The sequence below is a fragment of the Tupaia chinensis genome, unplaced genomic scaffold (genome assembly GCF_000334495.1).
Source record: "Tupaia chinensis unplaced genomic scaffold, TupChi_1.0 Scaffold146445_1, whole genome shotgun sequence".
Taxonomy (NCBI): Eukaryota; Metazoa; Chordata; class Mammalia; order Scandentia; family Tupaiidae; genus Tupaia; species Tupaia belangeri.
This window is the reverse complement of record NW_006206301.1, coordinates 1,552,414-1,571,526: the sequence shown is the minus strand read 5'-3', so window position 1 is coordinate 1,571,526 and position 19,113 is coordinate 1,552,414. Positions and strand designations below refer to the sequence as shown.

Here is a 19,113-nt window from a genome sequence, read left to right as displayed (position 1 = left end):
TATATATATTATATTATATATACTATATTAGGTTGTTGGAAAAGTCATGATGTATTTTCCTCTATACAAAAATGTGTCATGACTTTTCCAACAGCCCAGTATGGAATTTCCTAGCTCTCCTGGCAATAAGATTGAGCAAGTGTCCCTCATGATCGGTTCACATTGATTCTCTTTGATTGGGTTACTCTGTAGCCAAAAGTTGCATTATGGCACTTGCCTCTGGCCCTTGCTCTGCATGCCCATGTCCAGGAGGATATGACAAGTCCCAGGGCCCTAGCTAGAAAGACGATGTGAGCGCCGTGGCTCACACAATCCCATGGTCGGGATACCGTGCACTCTGCACGTTCCTGAGTGACGTACGTGTCCACAGAGGCAGAAGTGGGGAGCGCTACCAGAACTGCATGGCTAAGAATGAGAGGAAGGAAGATGTGAAACGGACCTTAAGAAGAAAAAAAGAAAGAAAATCTAACAAAACACACAAAGGTATCTTCCTAGTCTCTGAGCTTCCAGGCTTGTCCCACAACAAGGTGTCCTGTAGGCCGCTGACTACGGAAGGTGTGAATACGCCAGACTGACGTGGAAGATCGAGCCTATGATCAGGCTGGCTGAGGCTGGGAGTGTCTCGCTGCATCAAGATTCTTTTGGGCGTGATTTCGCTCTCCCTTTCTCTCCCGTTCTCCGTCTCCCTCATGGAAGAACTAAGTTCAACTTTGAAAAAAAATGTTAATGAAACAAATAGTATTACTGCAATAATGGCACTTCTTAAGATACATTTGAAATCATCATGAAAACAACTACTCTCTGAGTAGCTAATAAAAAAAATGGAATTAAAGTACTAGTAAATTTTTGGTGCAATTTTTTTTAAAAAACTGAATATAGATTTTTTAAAATACGCATTTTCATTTTAAAGATACTTTTATGTTGGGACCAGCAGTTAGCATAATGGCTATGTCTCTGGACTCCCACGTAGTCGACTGCGGTTCGAGTCCCGGATTCAGTGGCTTAAACTCATGCCGGGTGCGTGTGCGTGCGTGCCCAAGATCCCGAGAGGAGAATGGAGGAGAAGGGATTGCGATGTGGCCATCCCCCCAGGGGGGTGATTTCTCGCTCTCTGTCTCCCTGTCTCTCAGTCTTTTTGGCGAGCACACGCACGCTATAGCAAAAACCTCTCTAAAAAAAAAAAAAAAAAGTAAAAGAAAAAGAAAAGATACTTTTATGTTTCCTAAGCCCTGATTAAGTTTGGAAAGAAAGCAAAGACACAGAACCAGAACAGACAGGTAGCTGCAAGTACTCTGATGCGCACGTGAGACCAGTTTATGACGCTTGCTCACACTCCCTAGAGATAGGAAGGGAAAGGCAGGAACAGCAACCTCCGGTACAGCGAGAGAGTCTTCCCTTGTGGGGAGAATGCACAGCAGGGCAGGCCAGGTGATCAGTATCTGAGCTGCGAGGGACAGAATGCTAGCTTCCGGAGCGGGGGAGGAGCCCACTGCACTATGGCCTTCTTATCTCCTAAAACCATTTCTAAAAGTTCTCCTAAAACACACAAACAAGCAGAAGGCATTGCACCTCCCCGCCACGACTCCAGGTCAGAGTCATTAGTTAAAGACCTGAAGTCACTCAGGAGCTTTCTGACAGCCACTCACTTAGACAGGAGAATAAAATGCCTCTTAGGAAAATATGGCCTTTACTATTTTTTTTTCTTGTGTTTTCAGAGACCTCTACAAAAAAAAAAAAAAGATTGAACTCTGTAAACTTTGTACATGAAAGTCCTACAGGAATATTTCAGGGAGGTTGGGAAAAGGAGTTGTTTAATGGGCGGAGAATTTCAGATATGTAAGATTTTGAAAAAGTTCAGATCTTTTATTTTTTTTTTGGAGAGGTTTTTGCTAAAGGGTACCTGCGCTTGTCAGAAAGACAGAGACAAAGACAGAAAGCAAGAAATCACTCCCCGGGGGGTGGCCATGCTGCAATCCCTTCTCCTCCATTCTCCTCTCAGGAGAATGGGCACACACGCACGCACACCTGGTGTGAGTTTAAGCCACCGGGTCTGGGATTTGAACCTCAGTCAACTACATGGGAGTCCAGTGACTTAGCCAGTATGCCAATTGCTGGTCCTGAAAAAGTTCAGTTCTATCCTATAGCAATGTGTATGTGTGTGTGTGTGTGTGTATAGTACTACACAGTATACTTAAATGGCTGAGATGGTAACATTTGTTATGTGTTTTATTTCATTGAAATTTTTATTTATTATTGTACCTTAAATTTCCCTATCATTAAGATGTCAGTGTTTCAGTGAAAAAGTAGAAAACTGGTTATAAAATTCAGAATTACCTGTTTGTCTCAAGTACAAATACAGTGAGTATTAAATAGATATGACAATAAAGTAACAAAAATAGAACTTATATATTTGCCTGAGTTGAATGAACTATTTCTCTGAATTCAAAGTGTATGCTAAGTTGAATGTTTGAGCTTAGCAGCTGTTGCATTATCACTTTAACACTTTTCAAACACAGAAATAGGCATTTCTCTTTTCACAGATAAGTATGAGTGTGCTGACTGGTAAATAGTTTGGTGTCTAACTACTAAATAAATATATCTCAAATTAGGCTATGTGGCCCAGTGTCCCTACCTTCAGAAATATCTGAAATGCATTTGGCAAGTGTCTTGAAACGTGCATTTATATAGATATAATCTTGATAATAAAGAGTCTCAACATTCTTTACAGATGTTACCATTAGGAAAAAATAGGACTATAATTCCTGTCAGTTTGGGTTTCTGAAACTTCAGTCGAGATAACCCCTGTAAGTCACAGCTCCACATCTGCATACAATTCTGACCCTCTTTTTGGCTGGGGTATGCTCAATAGACTCTGAAGATATATCTCCAGAACATTTCATGTGATCATCGAAAGTCAGCTCTTCTTTAGCATTGATAGTTCTCATGGAAAATAATGCTATCCGGGGAAGACGATTATCAAGGTTATGAATGAAAACATTGAACACCTGAAGATTTGGGTCATGGCTATGATTCACAAAATCAGACACATTTCCATATGGACCTGCATCCACTGTGAATTCATCAGATTCATAGTCCAGATCAAAGAGATATGTGATTCCCTTGTTGTCATCTAACTGCCTTCTTTTTTTTTATATAATTATTTATATTTTATTTTATTTATTCATTCATTTATTTTTTAATTTGACCAGAGAGAGACAGAGGGTGAGAGTGAGAGAGAGGAAATGAGAAAGCAAGATTCAGGACTTGAACCCTGCTCGGCCATGTGGGAGTGTCCAGCGCCTTAACCACCACACCACCTGCTGGTCCCCTAACTGCCTTCTTCTTTCAGCTTCTTCACTTGGGATGACCTCTCCAACTGTTCCATGACCAAACTCATTCTTTTCATCTTCACAGGGGTTTTTACTTCCCAGCTATAGCCATTGCTAGTTCGAAGGCTGCAGAGTGAGTACTGTGTGCCTTTTTGTACAATCTTGTTGGGACAACCAGGTCCACATTGACACCTCGAGTTGCATTCATAGATGGGGGATTCCAGGCGGAATTTTAATTTGTTGCATTTAATGATAAGTCAAAGGAACTCCAGCTTCAGCCATTTCTCCATGAAGCAATCTGTCCAAGAACAACCAAAGGTAGCTTCTGATTCTAGGAGCTGGTTTGTATTCATTAACATGAGGGTCTGAGGGTGGACCCTCTAAGTCAACAGTATTTCCAACAAATAGCATTCCTTCCTGATTCTTTCTTCTGTTGAGTTCGTCTTGCCATCTCTGCAGAGAGATCCTTTGTTTAGCTTTCTGTACAAGGTTCTCAGCCATGGCACGTTTCAAAGTTTCATTATTGTCTTCTCTTTTTTTTGGAGAGATTTTCGCTATAGGGCATGTGCGCTCGCCAGACAGACAGAGACATTAGAGACAGAAAGCGAGAAATCACCCCCCCAGGGAAGATGGTCACGCCGCAATCCCTTCTCCTCCATTCTCCTCTCGGGATCTTGGGCACGCACGTACACACGCCTGGCGTGAGTTTTAAGCCACCGGGTCCAGGATGCGAACCGCGGTCGACTACGTGGGAGTCCAGCGACATAGCCATTACTCTAACTGCTGATTCCCATCATTATTGTCTTCTGAAGAAGTTACTGCTTTGCCTTTCTTTACCTGACATAAATCATTATGCTTGTCTTTAGAAAATTGCTGGAGCAGTAATGGACACTTAAAATTTTGCCAAGGTTCCCAAGTATTTGTAGAATCTGGCCGTCCTTTCCATTTTACAGGGTAATATTCCATATCCTCCTCACACGTCGGCCCTGACCACCACCATCTTGCGACGCTTTCATTCCTGTTATGTGTGTTTTACTACAATTTATTCAAATTGTATGTGTGAAAAATAGCTATTTAAGTAGGAAAGCTGACTAAACTATCTCCTAATTACTCTTCAACGCTCCCTAATTACAACACAGGATTACAAATCAAACTAGAGTTTCAAAGTTCTAAGCCACGTGCTCATCATCCTAATAACAGTAATAATGATTAGAAAGTCCCAGGCCACAGGCATTTTAACAGCCTTATTGAAAATGCTGCGTTGTACAAAATACTCTTAGTAACTTCACCTGATAAACTTGAAGAGTTGCCGATAGCCCATGGGTTAGAATGCAATTTTTGGGGGGGAAGAGGTTTTTGCTACAGGGCGAGTGCACTTGCCAGAAACACAGAGACAGAGACAAAAAGCGAGTAACCCCCCCCCCCGGGGGGGGGATGGCCACGCCGCAATCCCTTCTCCTCCATTCTCCTCTCGGGATCTTGGGCACGCACACACACGCGCCTGGCGTGAGTTTAAGCCACCTAATGAGCACCTGCATGATGCTAAATAATAAGGGCTTTGAGTCAGAAAGGAAACTTGGTACAGTTTATAAATACAACTATGAATGCATGTGGGATGGTTAGTGATAACTTGATGGTCTGTTGGGAACCAAGACCAACTAAAAGAGATTAATGAATGTAAATGAGAAATATTTCCCAGTTCTCTAGATTGAGGCTTGTCACCACAGTTGGAAAAGTTCATTTCACAGCAAATGAAAATTTTGGGGGTAGGGGAAGTGTTTTTATCTCCTTATTTATGCAACTAGAAAAATACCTTTAAAAATCAAAACAACAGGACCAGCAGTTAGCATAATGACTATGTCACTGAACTCTCATGTAGCCGACCACGGTTCAAGTCCCAGACCTGGTGGCTTAAACTCATGCCGGGCGCGTGTGCGTGCATGCCCAAAATCCCGAGAGGAGAATGGAGGAGAAGGAATTGCGGCGTGGCCATCCCTGCTGGAGGGTGATTTCTTGCTTTCTGTCTCTCAGTCTCTGTCTTCCTGGTGAGCGCACAGACCTTATAGCAAAAGCTTCTCCCAAAAAAAAAAAAAAATCAAAACATTATACCCCACCCTCCTCCATAAAATGTCAACCACAAGCTGTCAATTACAAACTCCAGGATGTGAGATTTGGCCAAGGGTGGTTGAATGGGGTAGTGAAAAAGTCAAACTGTTTGCACTAACTCAACCTCCATAGACTTCTGTGAAGATACGCGGTTCCATAAAGATTGGTAGATATTATTAGAGATTTCAGAAGCCTATTGTCTTCATTAGGGGCTTTTGAGCAGGGGTAGAATCAATTTTTCATTGACACACAATAAATTATAATACATACCATATTCTTGCACTGAATGTGATTTTTTCAGTACAAGAATACAATGCGCAATGATTAAATCAGGGTGATTAGTAGCTCCATGATATAAACCATTTCTCATTATTTTGTGTTGGGAACATTCAAAATCTTTTTTTTTTTTTTGTTACTCTAAGGCATATGGTAAATAGTAAATTGTTGTTAAGTATGTTTTTCCTACTGTATTTTATAGCACTAGAAATTATTCCTCTTTTTTTTTTTTTTTGTGGTATTTTTGCTCTAGGGTGTGGTGTGTGCTTGCCAGAAAGACAGAGACAGACAGAGAGACAGAAAGCAAAAATCACCCCCAAGGGGGGATGGCCACACCACAATCCCTTCTCCTCCATTCTCTTCTCGGGATCTTGGGTATGCATGCACAAGCACCCGACATGAGTTTAAGCCACTGGGTCCAGGACTTGAACTGTGGTTGACTACATAGGAGTTCAGCGACATAGCCATTACACCATCTGCTGGTCCTGAAATTATTCCTCTTACATATATATGTAATTTTGTTCTTTTCTTCAACCTCTCTCTCTCTCTCTCTCTCTCTCTCTCCCCACTCCCATTCTTCTCAATTTCCACTAGTCATTCTTTAACTTTCTGCTTCTGTGAGGCCATTTTTTTAAATTTAAGTGAGAACATGTAATATTTTCTATTTTTATTTTATAAAACCATGTTATATTTTTCTATGTCTGGCTCATTTTAGTCTATGTCCTCCCAGTGTACCCATTTTACTTCAGGTGACAGGCTCCATCCATTTTGGTGGTATTTCATTGTAGGGAACAGCAAGATCCTGAGAGGAGAATGGAGAAGGGATTGCGGTGTGGCCATCCTCCCTGGGGGATGATTTCTCACTTTCTGTCTCTCTGTCTCTCTCTGTCTTTCTGGTGAGCGCATGCACCTTATAGAAAAAAAAACTCTCAAAAACAAAACAAGACAAAACAAAAACAAGACAAAACAAAACAAAACAAGAAAACAAACCAATATTTCATTGTAAATAGTTCATATCTTGGCTATTGGGAATAGTGCTACAGTAAACACTGGGGTGCAGAAATCTTCATGACATACTCATTTCTTTTCATTTAGATTTATGCTTAGTAGTGTGATTACTGGATTCTATGTCAGGCCTGTTTTTTTTAGTTATGTATTTAATTTTATTTATTAGTTTTGCTACAGGGCACGTGCACTTACCAAAGAGAGACAGAGAGAGAGAGAAGGAAAGTGAGAAAGCAAGCTGCCAGGTCCAGGACTTGAACTGTGGTCTACCATGTGGGAGTCTAGCGCCTTAACTAGCACATCACTTACTGGTCCCAGGCAGTTCTATTTTTTAACTTAGGACATCTCTTTTCTTTTGCCAGAGGACATGTGCACTTGCTAGAGAGAGACAGGGAAACCACCCTCCAATAGGGCATGGTCACACCACAGTTCCTTCTCAATCTCGCCATCCCATTGGGACTTTGGGCATACACACACATGTGCCTGGCACAGTTTTCAAGGCACTAAGGCCAGGATTGTAATAGCATAGTTGGCCACGTAAGAGCTGGCTCCCGCAGGCCACAGGACTGGCCCTATATTCAGTTTTATGAGGAATCTCCATGCTGTTTTCCATCATGGCTGTACTAATTTACATTCCCACCAATACTGTAAAAGCGTTTGCCTTTTCCACATCCTTAGCAGCATTTGTTATTATTATTTTTTTCTTTATCATACCCATTTTAATTAGGGCAAGATGATATCTCATGATGATTTTGATTTGCATTTCTTTAATGTTTAGTGATTTGAGCATTCTTTTCATGTGCTCTTTGGTCATTTAAATCTTCTTTTGAGACAGTTTCTTCAGGTCATTTCACTGTGTGTGTGTGTGCGTGTGTGTGTGTGTGATTGTTGTTTCGTTTTTGTGCTGCTAGGTTGGTTGAGTTCTTAGTATATTCTGGGTATTAATCCCTTGTTGGATATAGAGTTTGCAAGTATTTCCTCCCGTATTATGCGTTGTATCTTCACTGTTGATTGTTTCCTTTACGGTGCAGAGCTTTTTAGTTTGAAATAATCCCATTTGTCTGTTTTTGTGTTTGCATTTTCACAACATGTGATTTAATGAAACAATATACATAGAAAACATCGGCCCAGAGCCAGACACAGAGCATGGATTTTTGTCTCTTCCATTTCATATTGTAACCGAAACACCACGTGGCATAGAATAGATAATCAAGGGGCCAGCAGATGGCGTGGTGGTTAAGGGCACTGGATTCCTACGTGGCTGACTGTGGTTTGAGTACTGAACCTGGTGGCTTGCTTTCTCATTTTCTCTCTCTCTCTCTCTCTCTCTCCCTCTCTGTTCCTCTCTGGTCAAATTTAAAAACAAATAAATAAATAAAATTAAATAAACGAATTCTTTAAAAAGATAATAGGTAATCAATGCATATTCATTCAATAAATAAATAGAAAGGGCTGCATAAATGCTATCTAGGAGGTCAGCAGTGCACAGTTGAAGGGAGAAATGCAACTAAGTACCATAAGGTGATATTACCTAATATAATGTGAATAGCTACATGGAAGAGTGTGGTTAATATTGTCTTGATGATGTAAGAGATGGAAGAGGTAGAAAGATCTTCAGAGTGAGAATTTATCATGCAGATAACTAGACAGCAGAAAGAAAAAAGACAGATGAAAGGAAAAATAACATTTTATTTATTCATATTATTATAGGGACCAGCAGGTGGCAAGATGTTTGAGGCACTGGACTCCCATATGGCTGACCACAGTTTGCGTCCTGGAGCTGGTGGCTTGTTTTCTCATTTCTCTCTCTGTCTCTCTCTCTGTCTCTTTCTGGTCAAAATAAAAAAGAAATCATAAGGATGACTAAAATTAAATAAAATGATTTTTTAAGAATTGTTTTATTTAACTTTATTTATTTATTTTTCATTTGATCAGAGAGCGACAGAGAGGAAAAGTGAGAAAGCAAGCTGCCAGGTCTGGGACTCACACTGTGGTTGGCCATGAGGGAGTCCAGCACCCTTAACCACAATACCACCTGCCAGCCCCAGTTTTGTTTTGTTTTTTAATATTGCTATAAAATGAATTAGCAATCATGATGTTAATAATAATAAGCACTTATCATGCAACAGGCACTGTAACAGATACTCAAAATACAGTATAATTATGTCAGGCATTATTTTCATTGATGTTCCTGTGTGTATTCGCATGTGCACCCCTTAGGGAATACTATGATAAATGGCAGAAGGGCCCGGGAGAAAAGAGAAGAGACGGAAGCTGGGAAGTAAGTTCCAGGCCCAATTCCCAGCCCTTTGTCTGAAGCTTCGCCACCGTCCTTCTACGATTAACTTCTCTCTGTTCCCTCACTTTATTTCTCCAGAGACGGGTATAATACTCTGGGCTTGTACACCTGTCCTTACTCACTTCATCTAGAGAGACTTAGGCCAGAAAGACAGAGACATCTCAGCCTAGAAAGGGGAGCATCAAGGGATGAAGTGCAGAAGACAATGACAGTGACTCACTTCTTCTGATATCAAGGGGAAAAATACCTGAAAACACCATCAGTCACAGCGACACTCCCTCTGTGAACATACAAATGCCAGTAAATATACATGGATAGAAGTATAAAGATAGCATTTACTTATCTGTACCATGATGGGCTGAGACAGAGGTTCATAAACGCCCAATGAGCTTCTCCACATTCCTAGAATGGATTCCAGCAAGCCTGAGGCCAGGATCAGAGGCTTCCACAGTTGTGTTTAACTGCAAAGTTTCTCATCCTCTTCTTCCACATCATGCCCTTGATAATTAATTCTAGTCTTGTAATTATAATTACCATCATGACTGTAGTCTTACAGTGTGTTAACTACTAACTAAATCTCCTATCGTTCCTTTTGTCAGCACCTAAAGGGTGAAGAAACTCACTTGGCTTCTTCTTTTTTGGCTTTGGACGAATGTTTATTTACAAATGTTCTATTCCTCTAAAAATGTGTACAGAAAAAGGACTTGGGTAAAATACAATAAAATATTAGGAAAAAAAGCCAAATTCTGATAAAAATCAAGAGACACTGGTGCTACCCAAAATACTAAAACCCATCAGGACAGCCACAAGGGATCAGAGCAAATAGATTGAGGAACGACAGACACATCCAATTTCTCTCGAACCCTTTACCTTCAGGGTTTGTTCTACAAGCTAGCAACCAGCTGAGAAATGCCCAAGTTATATATAATGTTATTTCTATCTACCTCACGTAATAGTGAAGCCTTTGTTTAATAAGTAAAATGTCAAAGAAAAGAATTGCCTCCATCCAGAAAAATACGTTAAAAGAACCACTAGCCCAAAGGGCTAGAAATTCTGTTAGAACAGCATATAACCTGGGAAGCACCTTTGAAATCTTGGCACATCTTCGTATAAGCTGTCACTTTAACTCCATGCCACACTTTATTCCTTTCTATGTACAGTGAGACTCAGTGGGATCCTTGGTGAGAGGAAGCAGCAATAGCAACCTCTTAGTCCGAGGGTTACGTCCTTTTCTTCTTCCACTTCAGAGGCCCATGCTTTTGTTTGTGTGAGAAATAAATAGTTGTGGGTAGGTGGTGTTAGGAATCTAACAATAGGGAAGAGAAATGGCTACCACTTGTTGTACATGGAACCACTGCTCTTAGGAAGCCTTAGTGGGTTAAGGATCTTGGCTGTAAACACAAGTTAGGTGTGGCTTTTGAAATCTTTGGACATCAAAGTTGGTTCATTTTTCTATTTTCTGAGAAGAAGGTTGGGAGGGTTGATATCTATTTCTGGAGTCTGTACAGTAACATATTGACTGGTGTGAAATGAGTACTTACAGGGAGCATTTCCCACAGGTAAAACTGAAGACCTCACTCTGTTTCTTCCCATCAGATGTTTTGTGCTTCTTGGAACTGCAGGGGCCTCAGAGACCCCAGGGTCCCCGTGAGGGGTATCTCCCTGGGGAAACATGGCCTACTGAGCTACTCTCGGTTCCCTTTCTAGTGTGGCTGTCCTGGACTTCTCTAAGTTCAGCTGCTGTGGGAGTGCTTCTGCTATACCCAGGAAGGGCCACAGAATTTCATTTCTGCCCAGAGCTGCTCCAAAGGTCTCTCTCCTGGCTCAGAATGGATCATATCCTTAAGTGGGCTGTAATAGTCTTCTGAGAGCTTCTGCGGAATGTCCGGGAAGGTTCCCTTGTGGGTAGGATGCCATTCTGCTGCACCGGTGGGCAGTGACTCAGCTCCTACAGCCACTGCGATTGTTGATATCAAGGCACATATGTCTGCTTCGGGAAGGTGCTATAATCCTCTTCCAAAATCTTACTAGCCAGGAAGCAAATATCTCCTTCTATCTTGGGTTTGCTTACTGATATCACATGGTCCAGGTCACCAATTTTATACATCACATTGGCAGACAGAGAGTCCAATCAGCTTCATTTTCAACCTCTTCAGGACTTCACGAAAGTCTCTTTGCATCTTAGGACAAATGAAGATATGACTAGGATTGATGTCCAGGTGCACCGTGCCAGAGTTGTGGATATACTTGAGTCCAAGGGAAATCTGTAGAAGGATGTCCTAGACTTGGGCTCTTGGAAATGATTGTCAGACTTAGTGTTTACAGATCTAGCAGCTTGCAAGCTCCCACCATTGCCATTCTTCTTCCAGAAGATCATGTGTTCATCTTCTGCCCACGCAGAGTAGTAGTGACCCACGTGGGGGTAGTGCCCTAGCATCACAACAGCATAAACCTCATGCAAAGCCCAGTTCTCATTTGGCAATCCTGCAAGAATTTTGCTGAGTGCTTTATTGCATAAACACATCCACCCAGCCTTTCAATACACTTGTAGACTGTACCAAATTCCCCAACCCCAATATTTTCTACCTCCAAAAATTCTTTCTCATAGCAGGAAGCCATGTTGGTTTCTCATAGAATGCATCTCTTGGCAGGCAGCCCTTGCTCATATTATTTATTTTTTGGAGAGATTTTCGCTATAGGGCGCGTGCGCTCACCAGACAGACAGAGACATAGAGACAGAAAGCAAGAAATCATCCCCCAGAGGGGATGGTCACGCCGCAATCCCTTCTCCTCCATTCTCCTCTCGGGATCCTGGGCACGCACGTACACGCGCCCAGCGTGAGTTTTAAGCCACTGGGTCCAGGACGCAAACCGCAGTTGACTACATGGGAGTCCAGCGACATAGCCATTACGCTAACTGCTGGTTCCCAGCTCTTCTTTGCTTTCCTCTGTACCCCTTCCTCAAGGTCTATTCGAGTTTTCCTCTTGCCATTGGATTGAAAGAATAATTGCCTATAGCACTCTGGTGAATTAATTCATATTGATCAGAGCCAGTGAGGTCATCCCATCCATGACAGGACCCAGTAGACGCCTGATATGCTTAGATCCTCAGCAGGCGAGCTTTCCTGTCACAGAAATCACCAGCTGGCTCATAGGGCTTTTGAGAGTGGAGGGGTGGTGGCCACGCAGCGTCTCATTCCCACTGTCCGGTTGTGCTGCCGTGTCAGGGCATAGAGAGGGTCTGACACTGGAAATCTCAGAAACTGGTCTGGACTTCCTTTGCCTTTTTCCAGGGAGTTCTGGGAACTGAACCTCTGAATTTCTCATTCATCTAGGGGCTGGCTCTCTTTGCACTCTCATGCTTTCGTCTGCCCTTCATGGTCAGTCTCTTCTTCGTGATAGAAAGTTTCATTTCTGCTTCAGTTCTTTGTGAATATCTCTGCCATCTATCTCAGCCAGCGGGCTTTACCGCATATGCAGGAAGCTCTGTCAGCAAGGAAGACTGAGTCTGTACAAGTAAGGGCAGGAAAGAATTTAAACCAGCAAGCCTCACAGCTCTAGCCTGCCTTTCTCTCTACCAACCAACAGCTACCTTCTGCTATTTTTCAGGTTTTTGCCATAGGGCACGTGTGCTTACTAGAGAGAGACAGAAAAAGAGAGAGGGAAACTGAGAAATCACCCTTGGGGGGGATGGCCATGACACATTCCCTTCTCCTCCATTCTCCTCTTGGGATTTTGGGCACACACACACACACATAGGTGCCTGGTGTTTCAAGCTACGAGATCTGGGACTAGAACCACAGTCGGCCACATGGGGGACAGCCACCTGCTGATCCCTCCTTGGCTTCTCGTTGGTCTTCTCTCTCCCTAGAGTTATGCGTGACACTTGAGTGGAGTCTGTAAAATCATAACTTAAAAGAGGCTTTCTGTGCCAGCCTGGTGGCATAGTTAAGGCACAGGATCCCACATGGCTAACTACGGGGTTTGAGTCCTGGACTGTGTGGCTTGAAAATCACACTAGGCACTTGTCCAAAACCCCAAGAAGAAAATGAAGGGGAAGAGATTGTGGTATAACCATCCTATCTGGAGGGTAATTTCTCACTTCCCTTTTTTTACTCTCTCTCTCTGCCAGTCACTCTCCAGTGAGCACACATGCCCTATAGAAAAAAAAAAAAACAAAAAAAAAAAACAACTTTCTCTGACCAGCCCATGCTCTGACGGCCTATGGCCTAGTGATTAAGGGAGCCAGATCCCACACAGCCAGCCATGGTTAAAATCCAGGACCTAGCAGTTTGAAAAATATGCTGGGTGCATGTATGCCCCAAACCTCCACAGGATGGAGAAATGGAGAAGAGATTGAAGCGTGACCATGCCCCATTGGGGGGGACTTCCCTTTCCTTCTCTCCCCTTGTTCCCCTGACTCAGTCTTTCTCTCTGGTCAACACGTACCCTCTAGCAAAAACAAACAGGGCTTTGTCAACTGGTCAATTTACGGTACGGGTATTGTGTGGTATGGTGGTATGAAAGGATGTGTCCTAGAAGCTCAGGGCAGCAGTTCTCAGGCTTGAGCACACCATAACCCCCTGGACAGCCAGTTACACGCAGACTGGTACACCCCTCCAGTCTCTTCTCACCTCCCACCGCGCGTGGGTCCAGTAGGTCTGGGTGGAGCCCAAGACTTTGCATGTTTAATAAGTTTCAGGTGATGTTGATGCTCTCTTTAAAAGGCACTAGCTTAATTAGGGTAATTAAATTTAGCTGTCAAGCTAGCAGGTGGCATGGTGATTGGGTTGCTGGATTCCTGCCCTATAGCAAACCTAAAAATATAATAATAATAAAATAAAATAAATAATTTTTAAAATTTAAAATAATTATCTGTCACTACATTTAAGAACATTTCTGGCCTGTTTAGTTGCAGCAGCTGATTGAGATGTCCATCTTACAGATCACGGGTCACCTGTGCAAAGGTCAGCGTCTCTTCATCACCTCAACTGTGGTCCTTTGCTGTCAAACTATTTGGCAAGGAACTACAGTAGGGGGCTCTTAAAAATTCCATTTCTTTAGTGAAAAAAAATATTGTTTGTTGTTCATAAAATAGAAAGGAAATAGATTTTGCTCTCACAGAGCAAATAAACTCTTAAAAGAAAAAAAAAAGGAAAGAAAGAAAGAAAAGCCACTAATATTGAGCACAGTAAAAACAAACAAAAAACAACCAAACAAACAAAAAACAGGGACAAACTTGTAATTCCAGAATCTGAGAGGCACCTCAGGAAAATTCTAGGAAAGACACAAGAAAAACCACCAGCTAAAGTGACTTAAGGAAGGACGTGGCTTTGACTCCAATCCTGCACTGCATTTGCTTTTCGTTTGGAACATTTGCTTAAAAACTCAGCCTCGGGACCAGCAGTTAGCGTAATGGCTATGTTGCTGGACTCCCATGTAATGGACCATGGTTCGAGTCCTGGATCTGGTGGCTTAAAACTCACGCTGGGCGTGTGTGCGCATGTGCCCAAGATCCCGAGAGGAGAATAGAGGAGAAGGGATTGCAGTGTGGCCATCCCCTCTGGAGGGTGATTTCTCGCTTTCTGTCTCTCTGTCCGGTGAGTGCACGCACCCTATAGCAAAAAACTCTCTCAAAAAAAAAAAGAAAAAAAAAACTCAGCCTCAGTTTTCTTATTTCTGATAATTGGACATTAGAGTTGTTTTTATTTTTCATAATTTTATCCAACACTGTAATCAATCTCTGTACATCCAGCCTTGAGTTAATCTATGATGATGATTATTACTTAAAAGTTTGCTTTGGAGGGGGGGCAGGGGTGGTTAAGGTGTCTGGATTCCCACATGGTTGATTACATGATTTGAATCCCAGACCCCATGGCTTGAAAAACAGGCCAGGCATATGTGTAATCACAGAGGAAAATGGAGAAGGGATTGTGGTATGGCCATCCACCCTGGGGGTGCTTTCCTACTTCTCTCTCTTTCCATCTCTGTCTCTCTCTAGTGAGTGCATGTGTCCTATATAAAAATGTTTAAATGTTGCTATAAAGCACATGAATTAGGTGGAGGCAGGAGACAGAGAGAGAAAGAGAGAGAAAGCGAGAAAGCACCCCCAGAGGGGATGGCCACACCCCAGTCTCTATTCTTTTTTCTCAGGACTTTGGGTGTGCACACACATGTACACAGTGTGCTTTCCAAGCCACTGAGGCCAGAATTCAAAGCACTCAGTTACCATGTGGGATCCAGTCGCCTTAACCAACATGCCACCGGCTGACCTAAGAGAGCACATCTGCATGAAAGAGAGAGGAAAGAGAAAGGAAAGAGAGAGCCTTCGGCAGTCTTGTCACATCAAGGTCCCCTCCCCTCAGCCTTCTAGTTCCTCAGGCTCTTAGGCACGGGCATGCACACGCTGTGTCAGTCAGGCCAGGGACCAAACCTGCAGTTGGCCATGAGGCAGGCACCCAACTCGGCAGTTCAGTCCACTACCAAGGGCACCGCTTGGCCATGAGGCTGGGCCAAGGGCTGAGTCATTTCTAATACTCTTTGGAATTATTTAAGGAATACATTCCTGACAATTCTGGGGAAAGTCCATTTATATATGCACAGAATTACTTTGGGCTCCATCCATGGCATGAGTTAGAAAGACACGAACAGAAAAGTCAGAAATGAAGAGTCGTTATTGATTAGAGACATACACATACATCAAGACAATTCTTAATATTGTGAGTAATTTTGAGTTTTAAATATACTTATACATACTCGTATCAGATACTGTGGTATTTAAATATTCAAACATTTATTAATAGGAATGACGTGGGCCAGTTGCCCAGCCTGGTGGTTAAAGAAGCTGGATCTCACATGGCTGACTATCCAGGGGACAGAGAAATATGCCAGGCTCATGTGCTCCAAATTCCAACAGGATGGGAAAATGAAGGGCAATGCATTGTGGCATGACCGTGTCCTTCTAGGAGTGCTTTCTCTCTTCCCTCTCTCTGTCTCTCTGTGGTAAGTGCACATGCCCTCTGAAAAAATATTTTTAAAAAGATGGAAATTAAGTAAGTATTGTCTCAGTCCATTTGGGCTGCTATAACATATATGCACATATGAGTGAAAACAGGCAGTAAATCCTTCGAGAGGATTCGGTAAAGCACAGAGGAACATTACAGATGGAATTAGTCCACTTCCAGGCTTATAGGTAAAGCCACGACCAAACAGTTCGACCACTAGTATTCCTATAAATTAGTCTCAGGTTAACCATCTACACATTAGAGAGAGAAATAAAAGGTTAGAAAGGAAAACTTCAGGGCCAGGCAGTGGTCCAGCAATAATGCAACTAGACCTACATAGAAAAGGTTCTGGGTGTCTGGCCATCCAGTGGTATGGTGGTCGAGGTGGCTGCATCTTGAGTGTCTGCTCGGTTCAAGTCTTGGACCTGGGGGCTTGAAAAACACTGTGTGTGCTTGTTTGTCCGAAGTCCTGAAATGAGAGACGGAGGGGAAGGGATTGCAGCATGGCCATCTCCCATAAGGGTTGCTTTCTCACATTCCCCTCTCTCTGTCTCTCTCCAGTGAGTATATGCACCCTCTCGCAAACATAAAACAAAAAAGAAAAAAAAAAAAAGAATTGGGGTTCATGTCCCAGGACCTCTCTGACATGCTGGGTGCACTTACGTGCCCGTGACTCAGGCTTGACTGAGACTGTGAGTAGACTGTAGCATGAAGACCTCATTAGGGTCCCTACCTCTCTGTTCTTTGGATCGAAGAAATAAATGAAAACAAAACAAAACAAAAACAAAACACAAAACACCTTGAAGGAGAAAGAAACACTTCCAAAAATTACCCTGAAGGCTGGTGTGTCTCCTCTTAAATATTGACTCAGATCTATTATTTAACTTTATTCTACTTATGGTAAGTGATTCTACAAACACAGACAACATATAGTTAATAGTATAATAGTATTTTGTTATTTGAGTGATTGAAAATGGAGACATAGAAACTATTTTTTAACAATTTTGTATTTATTTTATTACTTTTTAATTTGCCAGAGGATACATGTGCTTGCTAGAGAGAGAGGGAGAGAGAGAGAGAGTGCAACCCATGGTGGGATGGTCATGCCACAATCCCTTCCACATTTCTCCCCCCTCTGGGGATTTTGGGCACACCTGCCTGGTGTATTTCTCAAGCCACCGATCCAGGACTCAAACCACACAGCTGTCCATGCGGGATCCAGCTTCCCTAACCACCATACCACTGCTGGCCCTGGGAACTATTTTTTTTTTTGGAGAGGTTTTTGCTATAGGGCGCGTGCGCTCGCCAGACAGACAAAGAGAGACAGAGAGACAGAAAGTGAGAAATCACCCCCCAGGGGGGATGGCCATGCCGCAATCCCTTCTCCTCCATTCTCCTCTCAGGATCTTGGGCACGCATGTACACGTGCCTGGCGTGAGTTTTAAGCCACTGGGTCCGGGACTTGAACCGCAGTCGACTACGTGTGAGTCCAGCAACATAGCCATTACGCTAACTGCTGGTCCCGGGAACTATTTTTTAAATGCTGTTCTTTTGTATTTATCTCTTACATGGCTAAATGGCCTCATAAATAAAGAGGGGTCATAAGGTAATATTTTCTTATCTTCAAGTTAAGGAACTTGATGTGTTTAACCAAGAAGAGAAGCATGATAACTTGAGTCTGTGAAATGCAGTCTGAGATAGCCGTCAGCTCTGCTTTTCCTCTCACCGAGGGGTGATAAGAAGAGACTGAGACAGTGAGGACTACCTTCTTGACTTTGGCTTGTTGAATTTGTATATCACTGAATTTCAAAAGTTGTATCTGGGAAATAACATGCTGCCACCCACTCTACCACTTAGGTTCTTCCTCCCCTTTCCTCCACTCAGCACACAAAGGGGTCCAGAGCAGGGCACTGATTGGCCCTGTTTGAGATGCACACCTACCAATCTCGGAGCCGAGGAGACCAGCTGCTGTGATTGGCCAGATCTGGAGTTGGACCAGGGAGGAACTGGTCTGGTTAGTTCCCATAGTGCATTATAGGAAGACAGAAGCAGAGCTATGGTGGGATTTTTTTGTTTGTTTGTTTTTCAAGTAAATTCTTTTTTTTTGTTCATGATAAAGAGAAAGAGAGAGAGAGAGAGAGTTTATGAGAGAGACAAAAGAGACAGAATGAGACAGAGAAGCACCTTGCATCAGGCTCAGTCACTCCGGGTTCCTCTTCCTTCAGCCTACCAGGATCGTGGGTAAATACCCACATGCCTGTGTGTCTTTAAGCCAGCCAGGCAGGGGACTCAAACCCTGCTTCTAGCTCTGCAGTCCAGTATAATACCTGCTGTGCCACAGAGGCTGACCTCAAGTAGATTTGTTTTCATTGAAGTACAACATGGAAAAGCATACACATTATAAGTATAGATGTTGATGATTATTTACAAAATAATCATGCTTATATAGCTATCATCAAAATCAAGAAATAAAACATATCACATTTGGATTTTTTAAAAAGTATACTTTTTTTTTTTTTGGAGAGGTTTTCGCTATAGGGCATGTGCGCTTACCAGAGAGACAGGGAGATGGAAAGCGAGAAATCACACCCCCAGGGGGATGGCCATGCAATCCCTTCCCCTCCATTCTCCTCTTGGGATCCTGGGCATGCACGCACACGCACCCAATGTGAGTTTAAGCCACCGGGTCCGGGACTTGAACTGCGGTCGACTACATGGGAGTCCAGGGACATAGCCATTATGCTAACTGCTGGTCCCAAAAAGGTATAATTTTGAGACCAACAGATGGTGTAATGATTATGTCACTGGACTCGCACATAGTCAACCATGGTTTAAGTCCGTGACTTAAAACTCATACCTGGCATATGTGCGTGCATGCCCCAAATCCCAAAGGAGAAGGGATTGTGGTGGGTCCACCCCCCTTGGGGGGGTGATTTCTCACTTTCTATCTCTCTGTCTCTCTGGCGAGTGCAAATGCTCTACAGCAAAAAATCTTTTTCTTAAAAAAAAGAAAAAGTATATTTTGGTCTTGATTAGTTAGCTTTATTTGGACCCCTGTCAAGGCAGTTTTCAGTATGTGCTAACTTATTTCCAC

General features: G+C 42.8%; 1 non-coding gene and 2 pseudogenes across 1 annotated transcript; 1 reads left to right on the top strand and 2 right to left on the bottom strand.

Annotated features, from left to right (window-relative positions):
• The first annotated feature begins 744 nt into the window (after positions 1–744).
• On the top strand, positions 745–810 carry LOC114006233 (small nucleolar RNA SNORD58). The gene has a single exon (XR_003547985.1). It is a non-coding gene; the product is annotated as a small nucleolar RNA SNORD58 (small nucleolar RNA).
• A 1,976-nt stretch (positions 811–2,786) lies between these two features.
• LOC102477041 (histone-lysine N-methyltransferase SUV39H2-like) lies at positions 2,787–4,295 on the bottom strand (annotated as a pseudogene).
• A 6,397-nt stretch (positions 4,296–10,692) lies between these two features.
• On the bottom strand, positions 10,693–12,087 carry LOC102476629 (wee1-like protein kinase 2; annotated as a pseudogene).
• Between the last annotated feature and the right edge of the window lie 7,026 nt (positions 12,088–19,113).